The sequence below is a fragment of the Petaurus breviceps genome, unplaced genomic scaffold (assembly GCF_028583685.1).
Source record: "Petaurus breviceps papuanus isolate PSGF00001 unplaced genomic scaffold, PetGlider_PUasm1.0 90847, whole genome shotgun sequence".
Taxonomy (NCBI): Eukaryota; Metazoa; Chordata; class Mammalia; order Diprotodontia; family Petauridae; genus Petaurus; species Petaurus breviceps.
This window is the reverse complement of record NW_027187360.1, coordinates 24,163,506-24,180,356: the sequence shown is the minus strand read 5'-3', so window position 1 is coordinate 24,180,356 and position 16,851 is coordinate 24,163,506. Positions and strand designations below refer to the sequence as shown.

Here is a 16,851-nt window from a genome sequence, read left to right as displayed (position 1 = left end):
GGCAGCATTCTTCATCATCAGTCCTTTCTGATCAGTCTTCAGTTTTTTCAAAACTGTTTTTATAATGTTGTTGTTATAATTATAAATTGTTCTCCTTTTTCTCTTCACTACACTCCTTCAATTCACACAGCTCCTCCTAGGTTTTCTTTGCAGATCTTTTTCATCATTTCTTATTTTAATTTTTTTTGGAGGGGCAATTGGGGCTAAGTAACTTGCCCAAGGTCACACGGCTAGTTGTGTGTGTGTGTGTGTGTGTGTGTGTGTGTGTGTGTGTGTGTGAAATGTCTGAGGTCACATTTGAATTCAGGTCCTCCTAACTCCATTCATCATTTCTGAAATCCCAATAATATTCCATTAATTTACGTATCACATTTTTTCAGCCATTCCTCAATTGATGATGCTAATTTTCCACTACAAAACAAGCTGCCATAAACTTTTTGTACAGGATGGAGTTTTGATCTCTTTCTTTGATCTCTTTGGGATATATGCCCAGTAATAATATCACTGGTCAAAGGGTAGGCACAATTTAGTAACTTTTTGAGCTAGTTCCAAGTTGCTTTCTAGTATAGCTAAGTCATAAAGCCACTGAGTGTAGAGCTGTATACATGTTTTCCCCAACTCCAACATTTGTCATTTTTCTTTTTTTGTCAGTTTTTCCAATCTGCTGGGTGTGAAGTAGAATTGCAGAGTTGCTATAATTTTCATTTCTATGATTATTAGTGAATTGGAATATTTTTTCATATAGCTTTAGATACTTTGTATATCTTCCCTCATATCCTTTGACCATTTATTAATTGGGAAATAGCTTTTATTTTTTTATAAATTTGAATTAGCTCCATATATATCTTGGAAATAAGGCTTCTTTCAGAGAAACATGCTGTAAAGATTTTTTCCCTCCCAGTTTACTGCTTCTATTTTAATTTTAGCTGCTTTGAATTTATTTGTGCAAAAAACATCAACATTTTAGTAATCCAAATTGCCCATTTTTTTTTCCTATGATCTTCTCTATCCTTTTTTTTAGGTCATAAACTCTTCCGCTATCCATTGATCTGAAAGGTAATATTTTGTTGTCCCTCTAACTTATTTTGATGTGACATTTTGTATATAGGTCATATATTCATTTTGAGCTTGGTATATGATGTGAAGTTTTGGTCTAAATCTAATTTCTGTCGGACTGCTATCTAGTTTTTTTTTTTTTATCAGATAGTAAATTCTTGCCCCAGTATCTTAGGTCTTTGGATTTATAGAACACTGGACTGAGTTCATTTGCTTCTGTATGTTGTATACCGAATTTGTTCCACTAATCAACCTTTATTTTAAAACCATTGTCAAATTGTTTTGATGATTTCTGCTTTGTAGTTCCTTTTGGGACCTCCATTTTGGGGATAAGGTCCAGGTCAGCCATGTTTCATTCCCAGCCTGGCTGTTTTTCTGATTCTAATGACTTTACCACTGTGATTAATCCTAGACCTCTCTCATCACCTAGCACTTTTTTTTTTTTTGCCTTTTGGAGGGCAGTTGGGGTTAAGTAACTTGCTCAAGGTTACACGAATAGTTTTTTAGTGTGGGTGTTAAGTGTCTGCGGCCGGAACTGAACTCAGGTCCTTCTGACTCCCACCGGCTCTTTACTCACTGTGCCAGCTAGCAGCCCCAACCTGGGACTTTTTCACCCTGCCATATCCTTCCATCATGCTATCCCCTCTTCAGGGCTTCCATTTTGGGGAGCATGGTCAGCTATGCTTCATTCCCCTTTCATCTGTGCATTGTTCTGCCATATTCTTTCCTTCATTAGAATGTAAACTTTTCAAGGACAGGGATTGTCTTTCTTTTTGCTTGTATTTGTATCTTTAGTGAATTTAGCACAGAGCCTGACACATAGTAAATACTTAAATGCTTGTTACTTACCTACCTTTATTGTTGTTGCTTAGTCATTTCAGTGGTGTCTAACTCTTTGACCCCATTTGGGGCTTTGTTAGCAAAGATACTGGAATGGTTTGCTTTTTCCTTCTCCAGCTCATTTTACAGATGAGGAAGGCAAACAGGATTGAGTGACTTGCCCTGGGTCACACTGCTAGTGCCTGAGGTAAGAACTGAGTTCAGGAAGATAGGTCTTCCTGACTTCAGGCCCAGCACTGTATCCCACTGTACCACCTGCCTACTTACCTACCTACCTACCTGTAAAGTGTAGATAGGAAAGTAAAATGGGGATAATACCTGTAATAATTAGAGGTAGGTAAGTAGATAATACCTGTATTAATTACCTCACAAGGTTATAGTTAGGGTCAAATGAATTCATGTATGTAAAGATCTCTGTAGTCATTAAAACAACATATATAAATTTCAGTTATTGTCATCATCATTATCATCACCTTCCCAGAAAACATAAATAACCCATAGGTTTTGTAGTGTTGATAGAATAAGGTAATACAATCAAGCAATCAACCAAGAGGAATTCATTGAACTACTGTGTGCCAGACACTTTACTGGCACCCAGAATGAAACAATTATCACTCACAAGAAAAAAAAAGAGGAAGGAAGGGAAAAAAAAAAAACCAAGGAGAAAGCAGGGTAAACAGAATGCAGAAAGGAAATAGAGAATGGCACTAGCAAAGCTGGCCAAACAAGAGAGCTTGCTGTCACCTTCACCTCTCTTTCAGTTAGAAAGGGATTCTATAGCATCTCTGAGCCATTTGGCAATCAAGGAGACTTACAGGAGGGGTAAACTCTGCCCCTAGACTGGAGGACTTTGTTCCCTGAAAGCTGGGGTGGGGAAACTGCCCTCAAGGCCACATGTGGCCTTCTAGGTCCTCAAGTGCTGCATTTTTGACAATCCAAATTTCACAGAACAAATCCCCATATTAAAAGTATTTGTTCTGGGTGGCCAGGTGGCTCAGCAAATAAGAACACAGGCTCCAGTGTTGGGATGACCTGGGGATCAAATCTGGGCTCAGATACTCAGCACCACACCCAGAAATAACTGGCCGTGTAACTTTGGGCAAGTTACTTAACCCCAATTACCCTCCAAAAAAAAAAAGTATTTGTTCTGTAAAATTTGGACTCAATTAAAAGGCTTCACCCAAGGACCTAGAAGGCCACACCTGGCCTGGAGGCAGTAGGTCCCCACTCCTGCCTTAAGGTTTTCCTCCCGTACTAAGATGCCTTCTCGGGAGTGACATTCAGCTGATGGCTCAGAGACACTCTGTTCTTTTTCAGCCCAAAGGCTATGAAGTAACAAGTTCTTGAGCAACAAATTATCAAGCAGGAAAAGCAAAAAAACAAGGGAAAAAAACCACTGATTTGGTAACATTTAACCTTCTAGGGACTTGGAGGAAGGGAAGATATATCAACAGGGCCCCTTTTCATTAAGGTTTATGTAGGAAGGATGTTAGGTTTCCATTTTTTGGAAATTCCTCTCCCTCTCTCCTATCTTTCCCACCTCTTAATAACTTGGCCTTTGCTTTCTCCTCAGTTTTTTCAAATCCAGAAGGGATTTTCCATTTATGTTGCATATTGCTAATCTCCTTCTCTTCCAAAGAGCATTGATGATAAAATCCAGCTTAGCAAAGGTAATGGCTGAACAACTGATGGGACCTGGCATGGAGGGTCTTCTTCAGCTGGGTACTTCATAAAACCTGAAACTCTAGTTTTTCACAGTGGTTATGAGGAAAATAAAAATAAACTCTATTTGGAAAGTTGGTAGCGTTCCATGGTGGCAGGGCAGCTGTTGACCTTCCGAATGGGGAATTTTTTCATTGCTATTTGTGAACACAAATGAGATTTCCTGCTTTTACAGTATGGTTCTAGACATTGTAAGCATTGGATAGGTTTTTAGTGTTAGTGACTACCCCAGTTAGGGAAGGCAAATAAGGACATCCTTCTATATCATCTTCATGAGTTCAAATTTGACCTCAGACCGCTTACTAGCTGTGTGACCACAGCAAGTCTCTTAACCCTATTTGCTTCAGTTTTCTAATCTGTAAAATGAACTGGAGAAGGAAGTGGCAAACCACTTCAGTATCTTTGCCAAGAAAACCCCAAATGGGATCACAAAGAGTTGTGAAGAGGTTACCCACTAAGTGGGTTAGGGCTGCTCTGGAGACCCCAAAATACCAACATGCCAGGTCCTGCCAAATGAATTCAACTCAAGTCTTCTCAAAGAAAAGTAAAATTTATTAAAAGTTCACTTGCATTTAGACACAGAGTAAGTCTGTGCTAGGTCATTCCATGGTGTTCTCACTCTTCCATGGCACTCTCACACCACATGGTGAGATATGGGGTCTTTATATACAGAAGGTTGTGGGAGGAATCTCAGGGTGGTCTAGAGGAGGAGTTTGGGGAGGGTCTTCAGGAGGAGTTTTGGGGAAGGAGTTAATGAGGTCTATGAGTTATTAAGGGTGGGAAGTAGCTGGAGGCTACAGGCAATGGTGGGTTAGGCCAGTTCAAGGGTGTATTGATATTTTGATAGGCTCAGGGGTGGGAAGTAGATGAACAATGGAGGGTTAGGCTAGTAACTAGGCTAGTAGTTAGCAGTTAGTAACTAGGCTACAGGTCTAGGCCCAGCCACAATGTAAGGCTTATTGCCTTATGCAAATGCATCATCAAATGAGACAATTTAATCAAGAGTACAAGAGAGGTTCCCAGAGCCTCTAGGACTCAAGGAGAGCTTGAGGGGGCTCCCAGAGCCCATATCTCATCAGTTGGACATGACTGAAAATGACCTGAACAGTGGAACTACATCACTAGGGTTGGGCATTATAGCCAAACCTAACATATTGCTCAGTACATTTTTATCAGGCAATTATCATGTGGAGGTAAAGTGGTATAGCAGAATGAGTCCCAGATGGTGTCAAAAGGTCTTGATTCAATTCCCAGATCTAACTCTTAGAGCCTGTGTGATGTTGGTCAGATTACTCAGCTTCTGCAGGTCTCAGTTCTTTCTGATTCTGTGGGCTCACAGGTTGTGCTCGCAGGCTGTGCTCCTATCTCGAACAAAGTTAGCTTATATCATACCCCCCTCAGGGTTCTAGTGACACCCATGAAAGATTAGGGGAAATCTTTTTTCTAATATTTTTGAATTAAACCCTTATTCTGGCGTGTTTTCCTCAATTACTATTTACCTGTAATTAGTGCCCCAGTTTCATTTAACTAAATAACATCAACTTTTACAAAGGCATATTTACTGAGAATATACAGCAAGAGCAAAAGCTAGAAACATTTTCCCCAATGCCTAGGGACACAGTTTCCTCTGTGCCACCTTTGTCTTCCGAGGAAAGTAGGTTCAAATTGAACTTGGCTTCTACCCAGCACTCACCCAACTGAATTCACTTTTGAATTGAATTCATGGTTGTCAGTGGATGGATGAGCCTATGTCTGTGCTACCATGAAGCTGAGTCAGGCAAGTCACTCTTCAGGGCCTTGGGTTGCTGCCTCACCCATGCTTGTCTGCCCCCCAAATCCTGGCACGGACACCATCTCCCTTGACTTCTGGTGCTTGCTATTCTGATCTTTTGCAGCTTACAAGGTCATAGCTATCTCTAATATTCCATCTAAAATCAGAAAGAATAGAAACCACAGAGACAGAAATAACAGCAAGCCTCTGTACTTAGAGGTCATGTGGTGATCCATGGGTCTGCTGGAGCCAGATGGAACCAGCTCAAGAGACCTCGTTGTTAAAATTTCAATTTGAGCATTTATACCTTGGAAACCAGCCAATCAGAGCTTGACTTATTATTTTGTTGATTGTGTATTCTTTTTAAAAAAAATTTTTTTTAAGCAATTGGGGTTAAGTAACTTGCTCAAGGTTACACGGCCAGTTATTTCTGGGTGTGGTGCTAAGTATCTGAGCCCGGATTTGATCCCAGGTCATCCCGACCTGGGGCTGGTGATCTTATTCGCTGTGCTACCTGGCCGCCCCAGATTGTGTATTCTTAAAAAAGCATGAAGACATTGTTAATAATGCAGATTAAATTTAGAAGTTTATCCTTTATGATGGGATACAGGCTCTGGAAACCCCTTTGAATCTTCAAACTAGTTCTAGCGTTTTGCCTGAGGCATCCCAGTAATCCTCTCAACTGGCCTTTTATTATCTGCACCTGGCCCCACCCTAGACCTCCACCCTAGGTCCTGTTTAGACCTCATTCCCCCTTGGCCACTGTGGTCCAGGTCCCTGGCATTCCTAGACCTTTCTCTGTTATTGAAGTGTCCACCAGAAATTATACACCAAAGCCCCCTCCCAGTTGCAACCTGCTAAAAGGGGACCCCTACCAGGGTCCCTGGAAACCACCTAATAGGCCATAATAGTGAGGGAATGTTTCACCTGTGTTGCTAGAAACATGCCACAGATTCCCACAGATTCAGGTCTGTTTATGTTTGTATCCAAGGCTTTGCTAAGGGATCATGGCTTCGCTTCAGTAGGAACAATACTAATGGCACTGCACCCCCTTAGAAACATACTCTGTTGCTAGCAACCACATTTTCTATAAAATTATGTCTAACAGAAAGCTTGAGGCTGTCTCTTTCCCCTTCCTTTCCCTAGAGGTAGTCACAGGCCGGTTAATAAACACTCCTATCAAATTATAATTGGTTTTGCTGTCTTGCTTTCTCAGTTGTCCATTACATTACATCACAGTCACCCCAGCCTATTGGCCATTCCCATCTAGATCCTCTCTAGACCCCTCCTTCAGTTACCCCAGACTACTTGACCACTACTAGATTCTCCCACAGTCTTTCTGTATATATCCATCTTGTTTTGTGAAAGTGGTCAGATGCAATCTGGTCAATAAAAGTGTAACAAATGCTCAGATTTCCTTAAGAATTTGGCCAGTCTGGTGGATCTTTAATAAACCTTGTTTTTCTTTGACTGAAGGAAGGCTTGGGTTGAAATTGTTTGGGCAGGACACATGGGTTGCTATTTCAGGCCCCAGCACACCTAAACCTCAAAACTGTATACATTTTTTTCTCCCTGGAGAGCTGGTTGTTAAACCTTTACCAACAGGTCGCTGTGGTTGCCAGCTCCAGCTACTTCCCACCCTTAATCTCTCATTACTGGAGTCTGACTTCATTTGACTCCTCCTGAAGACCCTTGTCCAGTACAAGTGTCACAGATACCGAGGCTCCTTAACAGTCTACCCATTATGGGGAACCTTTAATAAACTTTTTTTTTTAAGCAATTGGGATTAAGTAACTTGCTCAAGGTTACACAGCCAGGTGTTTCTGGGTGGGTGCTAAGTGTCTGAGCCCAGATTCAATCCCAGGTCATCCCGACACTGGAGCCGGTGCTCTTACTCGCAATGCTACCTGGCCGCCCCCCTTTGCTTTTCTTTGACTGAGAGAAAACTTGAGTTGAATTCATTTGGCAGGACCTGGCATGTTGGTATTTTGGGGTCTCCAGCACCCCTAAGCCCTAGACTTCAACATTTTATAGTTCCCTGACCTCATCAGACCTCATTGCTTCGGCAAGGCAGCGTCTACAGCCATAAGATTGTGATCACCCCCTCCCTACCTTTTCTCTTAGCTCTCATTCTAGTTTCTTTGAAAGGGAAACAGTTTTCTTATTGATGCTTTAAACCCGGCTGAAATTCTCCTTAGGCCCCAGGAGGCTGAGTTGTATGCACCTTTCCTTCATCCCAGTAGATGCTTTTGGGCTGCCTGATTGTGGCTAATGAGCTTGATGGATGTTCATCCTTCATTCTTAAAGAAGACCAATGACATCATGAAGGTGATGTCTTTTTTTTTTTATCTTATTAATTAACATTTTATTTAGAATTTTGCATTTTTCCTTTAAATAGTATTTTATTTTTCCCACAATTAAAAATCAAGAAAATTTTTAGCACTCATTTTTATAAGATTTATATTCCAAATCTAATTCCTTTCCTCCCCTCCTCTCTTTTTTTTCATTATGTATTTCTTTTTATTTTAATGCTTTATTAACTTCTGATTTACATCATTCGTTTCCGTCAGATTTTGAGTTACAAATTTTCTCCCCGTTTTCCCCCCACCCATCCCCCCAAAACAGCAGTCCCACAGGATATCCCCACCTCCAATCTGCTCTCTCCCATATTTTCTCCCATACCTATTTCAACTTTTCCAGTGGATCTCTATGCCTCAGTGCCTGTATATCTTTTTTTCTTAATAACATGTAAGATGGTATTAATAATAGTATATATATATATATATATATACACACATATATATTTGAATATTTGATTTTAAAACTTTCAATTCCAGATTCATTCCCTTCCCCCCCTGCCACCCACCCCCACTGGGGAGACAAGCAGTTCAGTATAGGTTGTACATGTGTGGCTAATGCAAAACAGTAACATAGTAGATGTATTGTAAAAGACTGACTATATTTCCCTCCCTCCTATCCCACCTCCCACTTGTTCTATTCTCTACTTTGATCCTGTCCCTTTTCAAAAGTGGGTGCTTCCAACTTCCCTCCCCCCCAGCCTGCCCTCCCTTCCATCATCCCCCCTCACATCCCCTTCCCCCCTATTCTCCTGGAGGGTGAGATCCCCTATTTAGTGTGTATTTCCTTCCCTCCTCAAGCCAGATTCGATAGGAATAAGGTTGACCCATTCCCTTTTGCCTTCCTATTCTTCCCCTCCATTGTAACCATTTTCCCTTGCCTCTTCTGTATGAGGTAGTTTGCCCCACTCTGTCTCTCCCCATCTCCCCTCATTATATTCCTCTCACCTCTTAATTTCACCTTTTAAGTATCATCCCTTCCTGTTAAATTGGTCCCGTGCCCTCTATCTATGTATACCTGTAAACGTATATACACACATTCACATATGTATTCATATGCCTGCATACCCTCATATAAAGACATATATATATACACATATTTCTAATCCTTTCAACTACTGAGAAAAGTTTCATAAGTTACAATTATTGTTTTTCCATGTAGGAATATTAATAGTTCAACTTTGGCCAGGTGGCTCAGCGAGCAAGAGCACCGGCCCCAGTGCCGAGATGACCCGGATCAAATCCGGGCCCAGACACCCAGCACCACACCCAGAAACAACAACCGGCCGTGCAACCCCAAACAAGCCACTCAACCCCGACTGTTTTAAAAAAAAAAATAGTTCAATTTTGATAAGTTCCTTATGATTTCTTTTCCATGTTTACCTTCTCATACTTCTTGTATCTGAATGTCAAATTTTCTATTCAACTCTGGTTTTTTCAGCAAGAATGCTTCAAAGTCCTATATTCCACTGAATGACCATATTTTCCCCTGAAACATGATACTCAGTTTTGCTGGGTAGGTGACTCTTGGTTTTAATCCCAGCTCCCTTGACCTCCGGAATATCACATTCCAGGCCCTTCGATCCCTCAGTGTAGAAGCTGCCAGATCCTGGGTTATCCTGATTGTGTTTCCACAATATTCAAATTGTTTCTTCCTGGCTGCTTGTAATATTCTCTCCTTAATCTGGGAATTCCGGAAACTGGCTATAATATTCCTAGGAGTTTTCTTTTTGGGATCTTTTTCAGGAGGTGATCGGTGGATTCTTTCAACCTCTATTTTTCCCTCTCGTTCTAAAACATCAGGGCAGTTTTCTTTGAGAACTTCCTGAAGGATGCTTTTCAGGCTCTTACTTTGGTCATGGCTCTCAGGCAGTCCAATAATTTTTAAATTCTCTCTCCTGGATCTATTTTCCAGGTCAGTGGTTTTTCCCATGAGATATTTCACATTGCCTTCTATTCTTTCATTTGTTTGGATCTGTTTAACAGCATCTTGATTTCTCATAAAGTCATTAGCTTCCATTTGCTCCAGTCTAATTCTGAAGCAATGATTCTCCTCAGTGAGCTTTTGAGATTCTTTTTCCATCTGGCAAATTCGACTTTTTAAGGCATTCTTCTCCTCATTGCCTTTTTGAGCCTCCTTTGCCATTTGAGTCAGTCTGTTTTTTAAGGTATTATTTTCTTCAGTCAGGCTGTTGACTCTCATTTCATAATTTTCTTGCATTGTTCTCATTTCTCTTCCCAATTTTTCCTCCACGTCTCTTATCTGCTTCTTAAGGTCCTCTATGGCCTGTAACCAGCTTGTATTTTCCTTTGAAGCTTTTGGTGCAGGAGTTCTGACTTCACTGATTTCCTCCTGTTCCATGCCTTGCTCCTTCTTATCCCCAAAATAGGAGTGTAATGTTGGAATCTTCTGTCTGCTTTGTTTCCTTTGCCTGCTCATTTTGCCACTCAATGATTTGACTTTTGGGCTTTTTGCCACAGTAGGACTTTGCCACCAGACAGGGGAGTTTTCGTACCAAACGCTGGGGTTTTCTCAGCTGCCGGAGGTATTAGATGGGTGCCCTTTCTGAGGTCTCCTCACGCTCTGGCAGGCTGGACACACACCCCAGGACCTCCACCCTAGACTGCAATCCAGATCCAAGTAGGTTAAAGCAAGAGCGATTACCCCTCAGACTGGTGCTTGGTTCCCCTACACTCTGCAGGCCAGGAGCTGAAGCCACCACGAGGTGCTGGCTGGCTGTGCTGGCGTCTCAGCGGTTTCTCGCCCCGGGGGTAAAAGCCACGCACTCCCACTTACTGGGTCCCAAAGTCCAGACTGCACTGGCCTCTCACCTTGTCCTTCGCATCTATGTATTGATAAATCTGGAAACGGCCAGAGCTGCTGCTGATCTGGAGTCCCTCTGGCTGGCTGGCTGGTCAGGCCCGCCCTGGGGCTAGAGCCTCGGTGTGGTGCTGGGCTTGGCTCCCAGAGCGTTGCGCTGGCCAATTCCTGCCGGCCTGCCGGGCTGTTCTCAGCATGAGGTTAGCTTCTCTGTGTCATTTTGTGGGTTCTGCAGCTCCAAAGTTTGTTTAGAGTCCCCTTTTTACATGGATTGGGGAAGCCGGAGCCGCGGGAAGGTCGTGCTTCTACTCCGCCATCTTGGCCCCGCCCCCTGGCCCCGCTCCCCCCGGTGATGTCTTGAATTGCCAGTGAATTGGACTTAAGTGAGGCAGAGCATCTCAAAGTTGTCACCTTCATTCTCCCCTGCAGGGTCCTTCAAGTCTGCTGGCAAGACAAGTCTAGACAACTAGTGATGGCCTAGGAGTCAGTGGTGACCTTGATCTTTCTAAATTAAGTCTTTCCAAGGTTTCAGTTTGTCTAATGCAACACCTATTGAATGACTAAGGGCTAGGTAAGAATTGAGACAGAAGATGGTCCAATTTACCATTACAAAGCTATCAGTCTGGGCCATCTCTAACATATGTACCATGGATCTCTGTAGTGGAAAAGTCCAATTGGGGTGGACCCATAAACAATTCAGCTTGAAGATGTCAAGCTTAGTATTTTCAGGACCTGAGGCTATGTTCATCTTTGGTCCCATCTCCATTTCCTGATTTTGGTTCCTTTAATATCACCCTCTGACACCCCAAATCTAAATTCCTCTTTTGGGTGAACATATCATTAATGAGTCCATCTAGGCCACAGTTAAAAGAACATTACTATGTGATTTGAGGGAAAAGTTTCAACTTTGGAGAACCTTCAAGCACTTCATATTTTATAGTTCTCCAACACATTTCCCTAGAGAATCCATAGTATTTGACAGATTTTTCTCAATATTACTGCTCCATAAATTTCATGTGGCTTTAGGAGCATAGTTAAATGTCAATTTTTTAGGGATGCAACAACATTCATAGTGTTCAAATCAGCTTTCATATTTGTAAAAGACATGGTAATAAAACAAATGTCAATATTTAAGCATTTAACCATGCAAAACTTGTCTCAAAGCTACTGGTCTGACTTATGACAAAACATGCCAGAAAAGTGTAATTATAGTCTGAGAATAAAACAAAACAAATATACTAATTTTTCTCCAGGGGTCTCTAAGATACTAGAATATCCAAAGAGTATCTTCAAATCTGTTTTCAAGTATACTCAAGGAGCCCCCCATGGTACAGTGGCCCCTCTGGATTACCACCCCTGCCCCAAGTTGTACTTGATAGTTCAATCGTGGAGGGACAAGTACCTTGGTTCAAGGTACTTTGTAGCTTTGCATCCCTTAATCTGGGGCACCTAGGTGGCTCAGTGTAGAGACTGCTGGGTCTGCAGTTAGGAAGACTAATTTTCCTGAATTCAAATCTGGCTTCAGGTACTTCCTAGCTGTGTGACCCTAGACAAGTCACTTAACCCTGTTTGCCTCAGTTTCCTCATCTGTAAAATGAACTGGAGAAGGAAATCGCAAATCACTCCAGGATCTTTGCAGAAAAACCCCCAAATGGGGTCATAAAGAGTTAGGGTACAAGTCCTCAAATGTGTTTTTGCCTCTAGTCAGCTAGAAGACCTTATTAGCTCTAGTGGTAGACATTTATTGAAATAGCATAGCCTTAACAGCCTTATCAAAACATTATCTTCCCATAAAACTTTCCCACAAACACAGAATCAGTGAGAAATTTTCACACATACTGAATATACCAGTAGAGAGACACACACTGTGGGAACTCCTGTTGCTAAGGAACTTGTACGTCCAATGCGACAGGGCCCTGAGGACTTTTTCTCTTCTGAATTCATGTCCTCACTCTGTTCCCTACAGGATCTAATATCTCTTCATGGGATAGACAGTTTGATTCAAAGCTGTAGTTCATCCTGTCTCCAGCCTCTAACTTGACTGAAATGTTGGATTACTGTACTGCTATGGGCTTTCGAAACAAACCAGAACACCTTTTCTAGGTCTGGGATCAGCAGTTACCTCCCTTTTTGCTCCCTTGAGGTCTCAGCCCTGAGACCTGAGGTGATTACATTCTCGACCCTGAGGCCAGCCCTCTCTCCAGAAGCAGGATTCCCATCTTAGGCTTCAGATTCTTCCTCCTGTGTTTGAATCTAGGCTCTTGACTAGCAGTGCACAAGTTATTTAATCTCTTTGGGTCTCAGTTCCCTCATGTAAGAGTACTGGTATCTACCATAGTCCTTGCCCCACTCTCACACCTCTGTGGAATAGGCTAAATTTTCCCTAAAAGTCTGAAAAACCTGGGCTTGATTGGTTCAAGTTTGAGCTATGCCTCCCTGCTTTTTTTTTTTGGAGGGGGGAAGGTAGGGCAATTGGGGTTAAGTGACTTGACCAAGGTCGCACGGCTAATTTTTTGTGTTAAGTGTCTGAGGCAGGATTTGAACTCAGGTCCTCCTGACTCCAGGGCCAGTGCTCTATTGCCCCTAACTGTGCCTCCCTGGATGCATCTTCCTGGTAGTTTCTGGCTCTGTTAATGTGGCTTCCTTGTCACCTACGGGTGTGAAAAGTCTCCCACACATGGATTCAGTGCACTTCAGTGTTGGTAGATACCAACTGGAGTCACTACACCTTACCCTGCTGAAACTCACACACACACACACACACACACACACACACACACACATTTCTAGATGGAGATAAGGAGAACTTGTGCTGAAGCTTAGTACTACTATATATGTTGCATATTCTGGCTTCTTTGGAGCTAAGTAAACCTTCTTTGGTTAACTATTTTCAGCGATCTATAAATGCCCCATTTTATCTCAATATCAAATCTGAACTAACAAGGTGCTGGGGTCAGACCCATCCCTAACACCTCGTCTATTAAAAGGAGGAGATTGGAAGACGTGTCTAAGGTGCCTTCCAATTTTAATCCTATCTGTATATGGAGATCCTAGACCTAAACCTTTGCTATTTGGTGTACACTTCATTATTTTAAGTATCCCCACTTTCCTCCTTGTATACCTTGTTTTGTCTCTTTGCTTATTCCTTTCCCTTCCTTCTGGTCTCTTTTTTTTTTTAAATTACCAATGAACTCTTGCTTTCCATTATAACCCTTCCATTCGTTATGAATCAGTTTTTGTGTCTCATGATTATACCTAATGCAAGAGACAAATGAATTCTATTTCTTTCCCTAGGGATACAGAGCTGAGAATGGACTGATGCAAGTCTCTGCATAGGTAACATCATCTATATGGAAGATTTCTTCTCCATACATCCTCCTCTGATGCCTCACCTTGCTGTGTGGGTTCCTGAACATTATGACAGTAAACCAGGGTCCAGCCTGGCTAAGTTCAAATAACCATACTCCACATTCCATTCTGTTTTCTGCTCTCATCTGCCCTGTTGCTGTATCTTCATGACCAGAGACCATACCTTAGGAGACTTAAAGCTGGAACCCCCACTATGGGCCTGGTGCTGGGGGGCTAATTGTGGAGTGTCTCACAGGGCCCAATATATCCATCCAGCAGACCCTAGTCATACATAACATTACACTGCCTCCTCTCTTCCAAGTTGTCCCTTCTTCCCTCTCTCTTTCCAGCTCTGGAATCATAATAAATCAACACTGCCATGGCTACTGGAAAGGACCTATATACATCCCTATTATGCCTTTTATCTTACCTGATATGTTCTATGTCACCACACCCTTTCTGGGCCACTGCTCTCCTATATGTGTTGTCTTTCCCTTTTGGAATATATTCTTAAAAGCAAGGACCATCTAGAATTATATATGTATCCCCAGTGATTTAACAGTTCTTGGTGTATATATAAGTACTTAAAACTGTTTTCATTCATTCATTTATTCTGGAAGCTTATAACCAGACGACTGGCTCCCAACTGATGAATTTTTTCCTGACACAGAAATTAGATAAAGATGTCTTATCAAGTCATGGATCTTCATTGGTGGAGGGAAAACCAAACACTTACAAAATTATAAATCTTTAAAAAATCAAAGTATGGAAAATTTAGTCAGCTTTTTCCCCCCTCTGTGCTCCCTTCCCCCAGTGCAGAAAAATACTCTTGTGCTCTTTATACAAATAGCTTTGTAATAATAATAATAATAACTCATGATTTAGAATTTTTTTAATTTTAGGAAAAGAGTTTGCAAAGCACATTTTAAGAGCTTGTTAAGAATACAGCAAACTCCAGTGATCAAACAAGAACCCACACAATGACACCTATCCCTAAGATGGGCTGTGCTGGTCAGACCTGTTTGCTAGCTTTACAAGATGAAGAAGGACAATAAAAATGATATTAGCTAGCAATATATAATGCTTTAATGTTTGCAATGGACTCTACAAATGTTTCATTGGATCCTGATAATAATCCTGGGAGGTAAGTATAGTTGTAATTTCCATTTTTCACATGAGGCAATTGAGTTATACTTCATAACCTCATAAACATTCATAGAACTTGAACTGGGTATGGGGGGTTGGTGAAGCATCCTTCAATGCATGCTTAAGAAAGATTTCTCCTTCCTTCCTTCCTTCTTTTCTTCCTTCCTTCCTTCCTTCCTTCCTTCCTTCCTTCCTTCCTTCCTTCCTTCCTTCCTTCCTTCCTTCCTTCCTTCCTTCCTTCCTTTGTCTTCCTTCCCTTTTTTTTTTTTTAAAGAGACCATTCTTTACCCTGTTTTTTATTAAGTCTTAATCATTGAATGGGCACTGCCTCAGTTAAATGAGGCCTGTTAAAGACCTTAGCTTGAAAAGGCCAAGGTCCCACACAGCATCTGGGGCCATCTCCAGTCATTCTGATCCATATCTGGTCACTGGACCCAAATGACTCTGGAGGAGAAAGTGAGGCTGGTGACTTTGCACAGCTCTCCCTCTCTTAAATCCAATTCAATTGCATCACCTCCCTGATGTTATGACCTCTTCGAGAATCAAGGACAAACAGCAAGAAAGATTAATAGTCAGACAACTAATTTGCATTAGAGAGTGGATCTGAACCCAGTTCTATCCTGGTCCCAAATGAAGTCCCAGATAAAGAAGGTGCTTTGGGAAATCTTGGTTCTTTTATTCTCCATGCTTTTGCTGCTTTCTCTAGCCATTCTCTAGCCATGCTCTTTTGAAAGTAACATATTGGTTTTTACAGAGGGTATGGCTCATATAGGAAGGAGGAAGAGAATATTTCATTCCACTAGGGAACTTCTCTCAGGTTCCCCTTGATTCCATTTCTGTTGCCTTGGGCTCTTCCATCTTTGAAACTGAGGGAAAATGGCATCTTGTCTATTTTATGAAGGCTGAAAGAATAGAAGAGCAGAGCAGGACAGAGATTTTACATGTGTAATAGGTTTAAGAAACAAATTCCTCATATATAGCAGACTGTGAAGAATGCAGTGTATGTGGTAAGGGATTATGGTGTTAGGGGTCTGACTACACTCTCTGGTAGATTGGGGTGTGATGGAGCCAACTCTAACCATTGAAAGCTGATTGTTAAATTTTCAGGGTCAGAGCTGCTAGGTGATGCAGTGTTGAGTGCTGGGCTTGGAGTCAGAAAGATTCATCCTTCTGAGTTCAAATCTGGCCTCAAACACTTACTAGCTGTGTAATCAAGTCACTTAATTCTGTTTGCTTCAGTTTCCTTATTTGTAAAATGAGATGGAGAAGGAGATGGCAAACCACTCCAGTATCTGCCAAGAAAACCCCAAATGGGATCATGAAGAGTTGGACACGACTGAAAAACCACTAAATGTAAACAAATTTTCAGTGTGAGCTTACCCTTCAGAAATCAGCAATTGCTACAAATCAGGGCTTGATTTATTGTTTGTTGATCATCTCCACTTAAAGTGTTAATGATGCAGATTAACTTTAAGAAGTGTGTGTGCATACATTCCCTGTGTTCTCAGCCCAGTGGTTAATCATTTACCAGCACATCCCTTCATTGCACAATAAACAATGCTTAAGTTCTCACCTAGAGTGCAGTAGAAGGCTCAGGGAAGGAAGCTATCCTTAGACTGCTGGCCTGGTGACTGTTGGGCTACTACCACTACTAACTGACTTCTAAAAAATAGCATTTTAGATTTTGCAAAGTGCTTAACATCCACTATGTCATTTGAACCTTAAAACATCACTGCTGGGGTGGCTAGGTGGCACAGTGAATAGAGCACCGGCCCTGGAGTCAGGAGTAC

At 41.7% G+C, this 16,851-nt stretch overlaps 1 long non-coding RNA gene across 3 annotated transcripts; it reads left to right on the top strand.

Annotated features, from left to right (window-relative positions):
* The first annotated feature begins 1,558 nt into the window (after positions 1–1,558).
* Positions 1,559–14,311, top strand: LOC138149514 (uncharacterized). Of its 3 annotated transcripts, none has more exons than XR_011165341.1 (2): positions 1,559–2,083; positions 13,862–14,311. It is a non-coding gene; the product is annotated as an uncharacterized lncRNA (long non-coding RNA). The 3 variants fall into 3 exon arrangements; XR_011165343.1 differs by lacking the exon at positions 1,559–2,083 and adding an exon at positions 7,586–7,717; XR_011165342.1 differs by lacking the exon at positions 1,559–2,083 and adding an exon at positions 11,023–11,138.
* Positions 14,312–16,851: the final 2,540 nt, after the last annotated feature.